This window comes from Ovis aries, chromosome 20 (assembly GCF_016772045.2).
Source record: "Ovis aries strain OAR_USU_Benz2616 breed Rambouillet chromosome 20, ARS-UI_Ramb_v3.0, whole genome shotgun sequence".
NCBI lineage: Eukaryota > Metazoa > Chordata > Mammalia > Artiodactyla > Bovidae > Ovis > Ovis aries.
In genome coordinates this window covers 7,838,281-7,851,228 of record NC_056073.1, presented here as the reverse complement: position 1 = coordinate 7,851,228, position 12,948 = coordinate 7,838,281, and the positions used below count along the sequence as shown (strand labels likewise).

Sequence of the window (12,948 nt, the reverse complement as noted above, 5' to 3'; positions counted from 1 at the left end):
ATATAATCTGTCACTGCTTCCACTTTTTCCCTTTCTATTTGCCATGAAGTGATGGGGCCAAAATACATATTATATGTACATGTACATACTATACTCTTTATGTAGTTTATCTTGTTTAATTTTCACAACTTTATGAAATATGCCCATTTAGCAGATAGAGAAATTGAGGTTTAGGATGACTAAGAAACTCTCCCAGAGTCTGAGTGAAAAAAACAAGTGTAAATAAAACCCAAATCTGTTTTGTAATTGTCAGCTACAACCTAGCCCTTGCCAAGGGTATTTGCCAGCGACTGAACAAGGGCACTGATCGTCTGCCTCTGCAGAGGCTGAACCCTGTGCTGCTGCGGCTGCTGACTTTCAGCGCACCCTGAAGGGAGTTCAGCGTGGACAGTGAGGCACGTTGTGCTCCAGAGAAACTGGTGAAACAGACTTCAGATAGTTACATATTCTCAGGAACTGATTTCCCCTTGCAGCTCCTCATTTGGGCTTCCCTCATAGCTCAGTTGGTAAAGAATCTGCCTGCAATGCAGGAGACCAGGGTTTGATCCCTGGGCTGGGAAGAACTCCTGAAGAAGGAAATGGCAACCCACTCCAGTGTTCTTCCCTAGAGAATCCCATAGACAGAGGAGCCGGGCAGGCCACAGTCAACGGGGTTGCAAGAGTCCAACAGTCAGACACGACTTAGGGACTAACCCACCACCATATTTTCAGGCCCTGATGTCATGACTGTTAGGCAGGCTGGTCGGCTCAATGAGGTGCATAACAGCGCCGGGGACCTGAGTCATGTTTCCTGTTTTCTTGAAGAACATTCCTTAACCAAATAAGGAAAAATTTCTATACGCGATAGCATAAGGAAGGCGTTGCATGAGCTCATTCTGCCTGTCCAATCAGGTATCGCCAAGTACCCTGTAACTGAGACAAAGAGCTGACTGTATATAAACCGCCATACTGCTTATTTGGGGCTCTCCTCTGATTCCGCTGCGTCGGATGAGGCTAGAGCCCTAGCGCGCTAGAAATAAAAAATTCCCTTCTTGCCTTTGCATTACTGAGGTGGACTTGTTCGCTCTCTCCGTCGGTTTGGAGATGCGGGCTCGGTGCATAACAATGACCCTCTTACATCTCCTCATATCTGGAGAAGCACTAAATCCCTTCATGACGACATCAGCTCCCCGTGATTAGCAGACAACTTTTTGTACTAATAAAATAAGTGCTTGATTGTATTGGACTCTCCCTTAACCAAAATCATATATATTGCCTTTCCATCACTACCTCTTTGGAGCAGTTTCTCAGAGCTATCTGGGGTGCTGTCGGCTGCAGTCCTCATTTTGAACCAAATAAAACTTAACTTGTAACTCTCACGTTATGCACTTTTTAGGTTAACATATTAGAACCTAAGATTTCTCTGAGGTCTATGATCTTTACCATTATGTTATTCTGCTTTCTTTTTATTATAACTGGGAAATAGAGTTATTAGGGATAATAGAAGAAAAAACTAAAAATCACCACAATTCACTTTTCTTAACATTTGCCTAGTCCTTTCCCAATCTCTAAAAAGTGTACATCCATAACCAATAACCATGTATCAGTTAGTTATTGCTATGTAACAAAACTATCCCAAAGCTTAGCAACTTAAAACAAAAATCATCTATTACTTCTGTGGGAAATATTGATTATTTTCCACAGATTATGGTGGAAGTGGACAATTCTGCTGACTGGGCCAGGCTTGGCTGCTCATGGTTGGGTACATCTGCGCCTTCATCATCAACCAGCAGGCCTGCTGCCGTCTGGCTTGTCTAAGATAATCTCAGCTGGGCCGACTCAGTTTCCTTCGTGTCTCATTCATGTCCCTCCGGCAGCTTAAGCTTGGCATGACCTCACGTTCACATGTTCTTATGGTGGTCACAGAGGACCGAAAGAAGTAGCAGAATCACACTTTTTCTAGCCTTTACTTAGGTCAAGTCGGCTAACACTACAATGGCCACAGCAGGTCACATGGCTAAATTCTAATTCTTCAGGAGGTTGGGGAGGGACTTTCCTGGTGGTCCACTGGCTAAGACTCCATACTCACCATGCAGGGGGTATGGGTTCGATCCCTGATCAGGGAACTAGATCTTGCATGCTGCAACTACAGGTCTCACACGCCACAGCAAAGACCAAAGACGCTGAGTGCAACAACTAAGGCCTGTCAAATAAATAAACATTTTCATTTATTTTATATATTTTTATAAATATACAATATATATTTTATATAAAATACATTTTTTAAATAAAGGTGCAGTCAAATAAATAAATAAATATTTTTCAAAAAAGAGTGTGGAGAAATTGACTCTGCTTCTGTTACACAAACGCGAGAGTTAATTCTTAGGTTGATAAGGAGTCCTGGGCTCTCCAGAATGGGGTTCGGAGGAGAAAAGGACAAACTTTCTTTTCTGCATTGCTTTGTCTTAGTCACTTAAGACATTATTTTCTTGAAGCCCAGAGCTGATGATTACACAACAAAACTCATCTTTCCCAAGGGTATGCTTTTCCTTAAGTTCTGTGCTAATGATTATAACAATAACAATGTATCTTGTTTGAGGCCATGTTTCTCCTTCTTAACAAGAACCTTCTGACTAATCTTGTTATCTTAAGACCTATGTTGTGGGAGCGGTCTGGTCAAAGTATATAAGGCCTTGATAAGGGGGCCACTCTCCGTCCCCCTTCTGATGTCTATGTCAGAAGCTTTCTTGGTCCTTTTTCACTTTGAGGCATCCATCATGACATTAATCCCAAGGTCCAGGATCTTGTGAGCTACATCAGGTCTGAATGCAGTTCTTGAATGGAATGCCTATGATCTAAAAAGGCAAGTTAGTTATCTCATACACACCCAAAATACCATGGTGAGTCTGGACCAGAATAATCACAATAGACACTCCTCTGAAGAAGAATAAGGAAGAATAGTTGGTATACAGAAGTCACTGGTCCAGAACACAGCTGAAACTGTGGCAGGGAAGGGCCATTTCTGACTCCAGGGTGGATCTGTTTCTTTAACCTTTTTTTTTTCCTTTGGTGCTTTTGTTATTACAATCATATATAATGGACTGCCTCAGGGAATCCTGCCCCTCTGCCAGACTGTTAAACTAAAAGTGCCTTTGTTCAGCTCACAGGCAGATCTGACAGGTGCCCACCTGTGATGGCTACAAGAATGAAGAGATTAACACATCCCCTCCTTGAAGTTAAACATTCCAAGAGATCAGTTCAGTCCGACTCTTCGCAACCCCATGGAGTGCAGCACTCCTTGTCCATCACCAAGTCCCAGAGCCTGTTCAAACTCATGTCCATTGAGTCAGTGATGCCATCCACACCATCTCATCCTCTGTCGTCCCCTTCTGCCTTCAATCTTTCCTAGCATCAGGGTCTTTTCAAATGAGTTAGCTTTTTGAATCAGGTGGCCAAATTATTGGAGCTTCAGCTTCAGCATCAGTCCTTCCAATGAATATTCAGGACTGATTTCCTTTAGGACTGACTGGTTTGATCTTGCAGTCCAAGGGGGTCTCAAGAGTCTTCTCCAACACCACAGTTCAAAAGCATCAATTCTTCGGTGCTCAGCCTTCTTTATGGTCCAACTCTCACATCCATACATGACCACTGGAAAACCATAGCTTTGACTAGATGGACCTTTGTTGACAAAGTAATGTCTCTGCTTTTTAATATGCTGTCTAGGTTTGTCATAGCTTTTCTTCCAAGGAGCAAGTGTCTTTTAATTTCATGGCTGCAATCACCATCTGCAGTGATTTTGGAGCCCAGAAAAATAAAGTCTGTCACTGTTTCCATTGTTTCCCCATCTATTTGCCATGAAGTGATGAGACTGGATGCCATGATCTTTGTTTTTGGAATGTTGAGCTTTAAGTCAGCTTTTTCACTCTCGTCTTTCACTTTCATCAAAAGGCTCTTCAGTTCTTCGCTTTCTGCCCTAAGGGTGGTGTCATCTGCATATCTGAGGTTATTGATATTTCTCCTGGCAGTCTTGAGTTCAGCTTGTGCTTCATCCAGCCTGGAATTTCACATAATGTACTATATATAAGTTAAATAAGCAGGGTGACCATATACAGACATATACTCCTTTCCTGATTTGGAACCAGTCTGTCTGTTCCAAGTCTGGTTCTAACTGTTGCTTCTTGACCTGCACACAGATATCTCAGAAGGCAGGTAAGGTGGTCTGGTATTCTCATCTCTTTAAGAATTTTCTACAGTTTGTTGTGATCCACACAGGATTCCAGGAGATACTTGCAAGATAATGGCCTTTTAACTTTACTTCCTCAACTCCTCCCCCTCTCTGTTCTATAAAAGAAACTGGCATCCAGACCTCGACAAGATGATTATTTTGAAACATTAGCCTGCCATCTTTACGTCAGCTGACTTTTCGAATAAAGTCATTTTCTGTCCTAAACACCGCATCTCTCAGATTCATTGGCCTGTTGTGCAGTGAGCAGAGTGAGCTTGGACTTGGTAACAAAATCAGCTAGGCAAATATAGCCAGGTCCCCCTTCTCTGGGGATGGGGAATATTCCTTGATGAGACCTGGTTTTTCTCCTTCAGAGTGGCTCCCTAATCTGTTGAAGGAAGTGAACTACTTCCAGGGCCTAAGAGTGGGCTCTTGTCTAACAATCAAAAGACATGCAAAAAAAGCAAAAGACTTTATTGCGAAGGGGTGCCCTGGGAAGATAGCAGCAGGGCGAGGGAACCCAGGAGAACTGCTCTGCCACGTGGCTCACAGTCTTGGGTTTTATGGCGATGGGGTTGGCCTTGTAACAGGAGAGAAAAGGGCGGGGCACAACTTTTGAAAGAATGGCATAGCCCAAGGACACAATATAAACCGATTCGAATCAGGTGAGTCCAAGCTGCCAGAGAAGTCTTTGAACCTCAACCGGCAAGCTAATGACACGCCACAACAGCTCCAAAAGTGAAAGCGAAAGTCGTACCCAACTCTTTGTGGTCCATGGACTATACCATGGAATTCTCTAGGCCAGAATACTGAGTGGGTAGCCATTTCCTTCTCCAGGGAATCTTCCCAACCCAGGGATTAAACCCAAGTCTCCCGCCTTGCAGGTGGATTCTTTGCCATCTGAGCCACCAGGGGAGCCCAAGAATAGTGCAGTTGGTAGCCTAACCCTTCTCCAGTGGATCTGCCCGACCCAGGAATCAAACCAGGGTCTCCTGCATGGCAGGTGGATTCTTTACCAGCTGAGCTACCAGGGAAGCCCTATGACAGTTCCAAGGTGCTGTCAAAAGACCAGGGAGTGGGTGGTGGCCCAGTTGCTGGAAATCTCTACCCCTTCCCCCAAACAATTGGAATATTCCTCCCACTTATTAGCAGATGAAGTTAACTAGCCCATAAAAACTAGCCATGCCACATTTTGTGGCTTCACTCGCCCTCTGCGATGGCCCACACTGTCTGCGGAGTGTGCTTCCCTCTGAATCCTAATAAACCCACTTCTTACCTATCACTTTGTCTCTCACTGAATTCTTTCTGTGATGAGATGTCAAGAACCTGGGCTTCACTAGGGCCTGAAACCATGGGCTTTGGCTGGGTTTGCATCCCAGCACAAGGGTTCAGGTCCCAGTCTGAGGTAGGCAGTTTCAGTTTCTGGGTTGTCTATGGCCAATGACTCCAACTCAGTGTCCTTCCTGGTGGCACGCATCACTCATCCAGGATGGAGTCCAGTGAGAATGATTCTGGGAATTTGGTAAGACGTGTGGACTGGAGTCTCCTCTCCCCTTCTGCCCTTTCTTGAATGCTTCTGTTCTTGATAGCACTGGGCTCTACTTTCACCACCAGACATATCCACAACAGAGCATCATTTCCACTTTGGCCCAGTTGCTTCATTCTTTCTGGAGCCATTAATAATTGCTCTACACTCTTCCCCAGAAGCATACTGGACACTTTCCAACCTGGGGGGCTCATCTTCTGGTGTTATATCTTTTTGCCTTTTCGCACTGTCCAGAGGGTTCTCTAAGCAAGAATACTGGAGTGGGTTGCCATTTCCTCCTTCAGGGGACCACGTTTTGTCAGAACTCTTCACTGTGACTCATCTTGGGAGGCCCTGCATGTCAGGGTTCATAGCTTCATTGAGTTATGCAAGCCCCATTGCCACGACAAGACCGTGATCCATAAAGGGGAAATTGGACGTTGTCAAACAGGAGATGGCAAGAGTGAACATCAGCTTCTTAAGGATCAGTGAGCTAAAATGGATGAGAATAGGCGAATTTAATTCAGACAACCAATATATCTACTCCTGTGGGCAAGAATCCCTTAGAAAAAATGGAGTAGACCTCATAGTCAACGAGAGTTCAAAACACAGTCCTTGGATGAAATCTCAAAAATGACAGAATAATCTGAGTTCATTTCCAAGGCAAACCATTCAACAGCACAGTAATCCAAATCTGTACCCCAACCATTGATGCCAAAGAAACTGCAGTTGATTGGTTCTGTGAAGACCTACAACACCCTCTAGAACTAATACCAAAAAAGATATCCTTTTCATCATAGAGGGTTGAAATGCAAAAGTAAGAAGTCAAGAGATACCTGGAATAACAGGCTATTTTGGCCTTGGAGTACAAAATGAAGCAGGGCAAAGACCAACAGTTTTGCCAAGAGAACACACCGGTCATATCAAACATCTTTTTCAACAACAAAAGAGATGACTCTACACATGGACATCACCAGACGGTCAATACCAAAATCAGACTGCTTATGTTCTTTGAGTCAAAGATGGAGAAGCTCCATACAGTCAGCAGAAACAAGACCTGGAGTTGACTGTGGCTCAGATCATGAGCTCCTTATTGCAAAATTCAGGCTTCAATTGAAGAAAGTAGGGAAAACCATTAGGCCATTCAGGGATGACCTCAATCAAATCCCTATGATTATACAGTGGAGGTGACCAGTAGATTCAAGGGATTAGATCTGGTAGACAGAGTGCCTGGAGAACTGTGGATGGAGGTTCATGATACTGTACAGGAGGCAGTACCTAAACTGTCCCAAATAAAAAGAAATGTAAGAAGGCAAAGTGGTTGTCTGAGGAGGCTTTACAAATAGCTGAGGAAAGAAGGGAGGTGAAAGGCAAGGGAGAAAGGCAAAGATATACCCAGCTGAATGTAGAGTTCCAGAGAATAGCCAAGAGAGATAAGAAGGCCTTCCTAAAGGAACAATGCAAAAAAATAATCAAATGGGAAAGACTAGAGATCTCGTCAAGAAAATTAGAGATAGGAAGGAAATATTTCATTCAAGGATGGGCACAATAAAGGACAGAATTGGTAAGGACCTAAAAGAAGAAGAAGAGATTAAGAAGAGGTGGCCAGAATACACAAAACTATTCAAAAAAGGTCTTAATGAACTGGACAACCACAACTATGTGGTCACTCACCTAGAGCCAGACCAAACAAAGTTAGCAGAGGTGATGGAATTCCAGCTGAGCTACTTTTTTCCTTTTTTTTCCTTCTATTTTGGGCTGAGCTATTTAAAATCTTAAAAGATGATGCTGTTGAAGTGCCCCACTCCATATGTCAGCACATTTGGAAAACTCAGCAGTGGCCACAGACTGGAAAAAGTCAGTTTTCGTTCCAATCCCAAAGAAGGGTAATACAAAGAATATTCAAACTACACCGTAATTGTGCTCATTCCACATGCTAGCAAAGTTATGTTCACAATCCTTCAAGCTAGGCTTCAGCAGTACATGAACTGAGAACTTCCTGATGTACAAGCTGGGTTTCAAGGAGGCAGAGAAAGCAGAGATCAAATTGCTAACACTCATTGGATCATGGAGAAAGCAAGGAAGTTCCAGAAAAACATGTACTTCTGCTTCATTGACTACGCTAAAGCCTTTGACTGTGTGGATCACAACAAACTGTGGAAAATTCCCAAAGAGATGGGAGTGCCAGACCACCTTATCTGTCTCCTAAGAAATCTGTACATGGGTCAAGAGGCAACAGTTAGAACTGGACATGGAACATCCTACTGGTTCCAAATTGGGGGAAAGAAGTACATCAAAGCTGTATATTGTCAGCCTGCTTGTTTAACTTATATGCAGAGTACATCATGTAAAATGCTGGGCTGGATGAATCACAAGCTGGAATCAAGATTGCTGGGAGAAATATCAACAACTTCAGATATGCAGATGACACCACCCTTATGGCAGAAAGTGAAGAGGAACTAAAGAGCCTCTTGATGAAGGTGAAAGAAGAAAATAGAAAAAAATGGCTTGAAACTCAGTATGAAAAACTAAGATTATAGCATCCAGTCCCACCACTTTTCAGCAAATAAAAGGGGAAAAAGTAGAAGCAGTGACAGATTTTACTTTCTTGAGTTTCAGAATCACTGCTTACAGTGACTGCCATGAAATTAAAAAAAACACTTGCTCCTTGAAAGGAAAGCTATGACAAACCTAGACAGTGTATTAAAAACCAGGGGCTTCACTTTGCTGTCAGGGGTCTGTATAGTCAAAGCTATGGTTTGGATGTGAAAGTTGGACCATAAAGAAGGCTGAGCGCCAAAGAATTGATTCTTTCTAACTATGGTGCTGGAGAGGACTCTTGAGAGTCCCTTGGACTGCAAGGAGATCAAACTAGTCCATCCTAAAGGAAATCAGTCCTGAATATTCACTGGAAGAACTGATGCTGGAGCTGAAGCTCTACTATTTTGGCCACCTGATTCGAAGAGCTGACTCACTGGAAAAGCCCCTGATGCTGGGAAAGATTGAAGGCAAAAGGAGAAGGGGATGGCAGAGGATGAGATGGTTGGATCGCATCACCGACTCAATGGACCTGAGTTTGAGCAAACTTCAGGAGATAGAAGAGGACAGAGGAGCTTGGGGTGGACATGACTTAGAGACTGAACAACAACAAAACTTTATCTTAGGCTTGTGATTTGAAGTTGAAAGTTTTTAGATAATTTGATTACATTTGTCAACGGTACTGAAATCTTGACGATAACTTGACTTCCACATGTAGACTCTTGAATTAATACTTTGGGGGAATTATTACATGATTAAGAAGATTTTTTTCTTGCTTGACTTGTAAATCTGTCCTATGAGGCATTTGAAGTGCTTGAAAAAAAGCAAGTATATTAAATTTGTAAATGTAGTTTAAATATTTAAGAGAAGCTAATTAACTAACTTTGTAAATGGCATGATTAATGTTCAAGCAAATCTAATATGTCAAATCCACTGACTAATTGAACATTAATCAAGGAACAAGCTCTTGCTCTAATTTTTACACAAAAATTATAACATTTCTAAATAGAACATCAAAGTTAGGTAAGTTAAACTTAAGAAAATTTGTTTGTAAATTTACAACTTTAATTAATTGAAAATTAATTTAAACAGAACCAACTACAGTCTTTTCTGCTCTCAGATGTGTCCCTAGGATACCCGCCTCCTTGGCACTTGACTACCTCCGTCTCTCAGTGTTGCCCTTCACCTGATCTGTGACAGCCCTTATTACTGGGAACGCTTTCACTGGGCCCTGTCCTTTATGGTTATGTAACTTTTATCACAATGCACATTTGTGCGTTTGGAGAGCAGGACTAACGTGAGGAGTTTGACAAGTATCTGACTTTGAATAAACTCTAAAAAAATGTGACATCTCCCCCTCACCTTCATCATCTCTCTATCTGGAAGCATCCACAAGCCTCCAGAAATACTCACTGAGGACTTCCCTAGGGGTCCAGTGGTTAAGAATCCACCTGCCAGCACAGGGGACATAGGTTCCATCCCCGGCCCAGGAAGATCTCACATGCCACATGGCAACTCACATGCCACATGGCAACTAAGCCCGTGTGCCCCAACTACTGAGCCTGTGTCCTAGGGCCCAGGAGCTGCCACTACTGAAGCCGGGCACCTAGAGCCCATACTCCACAACAAGAGAAGCCACTGCAAAAATAAGCCCACAAATTGCAACTAGAGAGTAGGCCCTGCTTAGCACAACTAGAGAAAGACTGTGCTCAGCAACAAAGACCCAGCACTGCCAAAAATAAATGAATGAATAAATAAACAATTTTCAAATTTAGTTTAAAAAAAATGAAATATTCATTGAATATCTTTTATCTTGACGCAGCATCTTCTAAGAGTTTGGCTTACAGAAAAACCTTATTAGAAAAAGCACTTTATCGTCAAAAATGTTTATCTGTGACAGAATTTCAAAGAGTTAAATATTAGAACTGTCTATTTCAACACTAGGGAATTGTTGAGCATTTTTAATTATTCCTTTATATAATGCTGCTGCTAAGTCGCTTCAGTCGTGTCCGACTATGCGACCCTGTGGACAGCAGCCCACCAGGCTCCTCTGTCCACAGGATTCTCCAGGCAAGAACACTGGAGTGGGGTGCCATTGCCTTCTCCCCTTTATGCACTGCCTTGTTTCAAAAGGGCGCACAGCGGCCTAAACCAAAGAAAAAGGTAAAATATGCTTAAGGGCCTTCCTGGTGGCTCAGTGGTAAAGAATCCACCTGCCAACGCAGGAGACGGGATCCCTGGTCGGGGATGCCATGTGGTGACTAAGCCTGTAGGCCACAACTGTTGAGCCTGCGCTCTAGAGCCTGGGAGCCGAAAATACTGAGCCCACAGGCATCAGCTAGTGCAGGCCATACACCTAGACCCTCTGCTCCACGCCAAGAGAAGCCGCTGCTATAAGCGTGCACACTGCAAGGAAGAGTAGCCCCTGCTCGCTGCAACCAGAGAGAGTCTGTGGGGAGCAATGAAGGCCCAGCGCAGCCAAAAACAAGTAAATAAATAATTTTTTAAAAACCCCACTTAAAACAAACAAGAAGTATAAGGCAAAAGGATAAAAAACAAAATCCGCAAAGCGGGAGAAGGGCTAAGACTACCACTCAGTTCAGTTCAGTTGCTCAGTCGTGTCCGACTCTTTGTGACCCCATGAATCGCAGCACGCCAGGCCTCCCTGTCCATCACCAACTCCTGGAGTTCACTCAGACTCACGTCCATCGAGTCCGTGATGCCATCCAGCCATCTCATCCTTGGTCGTCCCCTTATCCTCCTGCCCCCAATCCCTCCCAGCATCAGAGTCTTTTCCAATAAGTCAACTCTTCTCATGAGGTGGCCAAAGTACTGGAGTTTCAGCTTTAGCAATACAAAAAATACATGTGCTAAAGTCGTATATCCTTGATCCAGAAGACTTGCTTTAAGCTTTCTAGCAGCCAACATAACTCAAATTCAAAACTCAAAGGATCCACATGTCCAAAACTAACGTATTGCTTTAGAAAAGTTAAACTCTCCTGGAAAGCTAGATAATAAGAAGGTCCACCTTTGAGTAGAGAGAGGCCAAGTAAGAACTGGCACCATCCTCAAGAGCTTTATGGAGAAAACACACTACTGAGCTTGAGCACCAAGCAGAAGACAGGTAAACAAACTCAGTGCCAGCACTCTAAAGAAGGCTGGCACTCCCAGATCAGTCCAGGCGATCTGACACAGAATGAGTGAATAAAGGAGGTTCAGCTCAGCTCAGCTCAGTTCTCAGTCGTGTCCGACTCCTTGTGACCCCATGAGCCCCAGCACGCCAGGCCTCCCTGTCCATCACCAACTCCCGGAGTTCACCCAAACCCATGTCCATTGAGTCGGTGATGTCATCCAACCCTCTCATCCTCTGTCGTCCCCTTCTCCTCCTGCCCCCAATCCCTCCCAGCATCAGGGTCTTTTCCAATGAGTCAGCTCTTTGCATGAGGTGGCCAAAGTACTGGAGTTTCAGCTTTAGCATCATTCCTTCCAAAAGAACACCCAGGGCTGATCTCCTTCAGAATGGACTGGTTGGATCTCCTTGCAGTCCAAGGGACTCTCAAGAGTCTTCTCCAACACCACAGTTCCAAAGCATCAGTTCTTCGGCACTCAGCTTTCTTTATAGTCCAACTCTCACATCCATACATGACCACAGGAAAAACCATAGCCTTGACTAGACAGACCTTTGTTGGCAAAGTAATGTCTATGCTTTTCAATATGCTGTCTATGTTGGTCATAGCTTTCCTTCCAAGGAGTAAGCATCTTTTAATTTCATGGCTGCAGTCACCATCTGCAGTGATTTTGGAGCCCAGAAAAATAAAGTCTGACACTGTTTCCACTGTGTCCTCATCTATTTCCCATGAAGTGATGGGACCAGATGCCATGATCTTCATTTTCTGAATGTTGAGCTTTAAGCCAACTTTTTCACTCTCTTCTTTCACTTTCATCAAGAGGCTCTTTAGTTCTTCTTCACTTTCTGCCATAAGGGTGGTGTCATCTGCATATCTGAGGTTATTGATATTTCTCCCAGCAATCTTGATTCCAGCTTGTGCTTCTTCCGGTCCAGTGTTTCTCTTGATGTACTCTGCATAGAAGTTAAATAAGCAGGGTGACAATATACAGCCTTGACGTACTCCTTTTCCTATTTGGAACCAGTCTGTTGGTCCATGTCCAGTTCTAACTGTTGCTTCCTGACCTGCATACAGATTTCTCAAGAGGCAGGGCAGGTGGTCTGGTATTCCCATCTCTTTCAGAATTTTCCACAGTTTACTGTGATCCACACAGTCAAAAGCTTTGGCATAGTTAATAAAACAGAAATAGATGTTTTTCTCGAACTCTCTTGCTTTTCAATCCAGCAGATGCTGGCAATTTGATCTCTGGTTCCTTTGCCTTTTCTAAAACCAGCTTGAACATCTGGATCACGGTTCACGTACTGCTGAAGCCTGGCTTGGAGAATTTTGAGCATTACTTTACTAGCACGTGAGATGAGTGCAATTGTGCAGTAGTTTGAGCATTCTTTGGCATTGCCTTTCTTTGGGATTGGAATGAAAACTGATCGTTTCCAGTCCTGTATTTCTTTTCTGCTTTCTTTCTTTTTATGTCAGGCAAAAGGCTTGGAATTTGCCGGTGTCCCTTACTGACTTCCCTGGTGGCTCAGACAGTAGAGAATGTACATGCAATGCAG

At 43.5% G+C, this 12,948-nt stretch overlaps 1 long non-coding RNA gene across 1 annotated transcript; it reads right to left on the bottom strand.

Annotated features, from left to right (window-relative positions):
- Positions 1-2,180: 2,180 nt before the first annotated feature.
- LOC132658235 (uncharacterized) lies at positions 2,181-11,738 on the bottom strand. Its single transcript, XR_009597548.1, has 2 exons — positions 5,481-11,738; positions 2,181-4,033 (listed from the first exon to the last, which is right to left on the bottom strand). It is a non-coding gene; the product is annotated as an uncharacterized LOC132658235 (long non-coding RNA).
- Between the last annotated feature and the right edge of the window lie 1,210 nt (positions 11,739-12,948).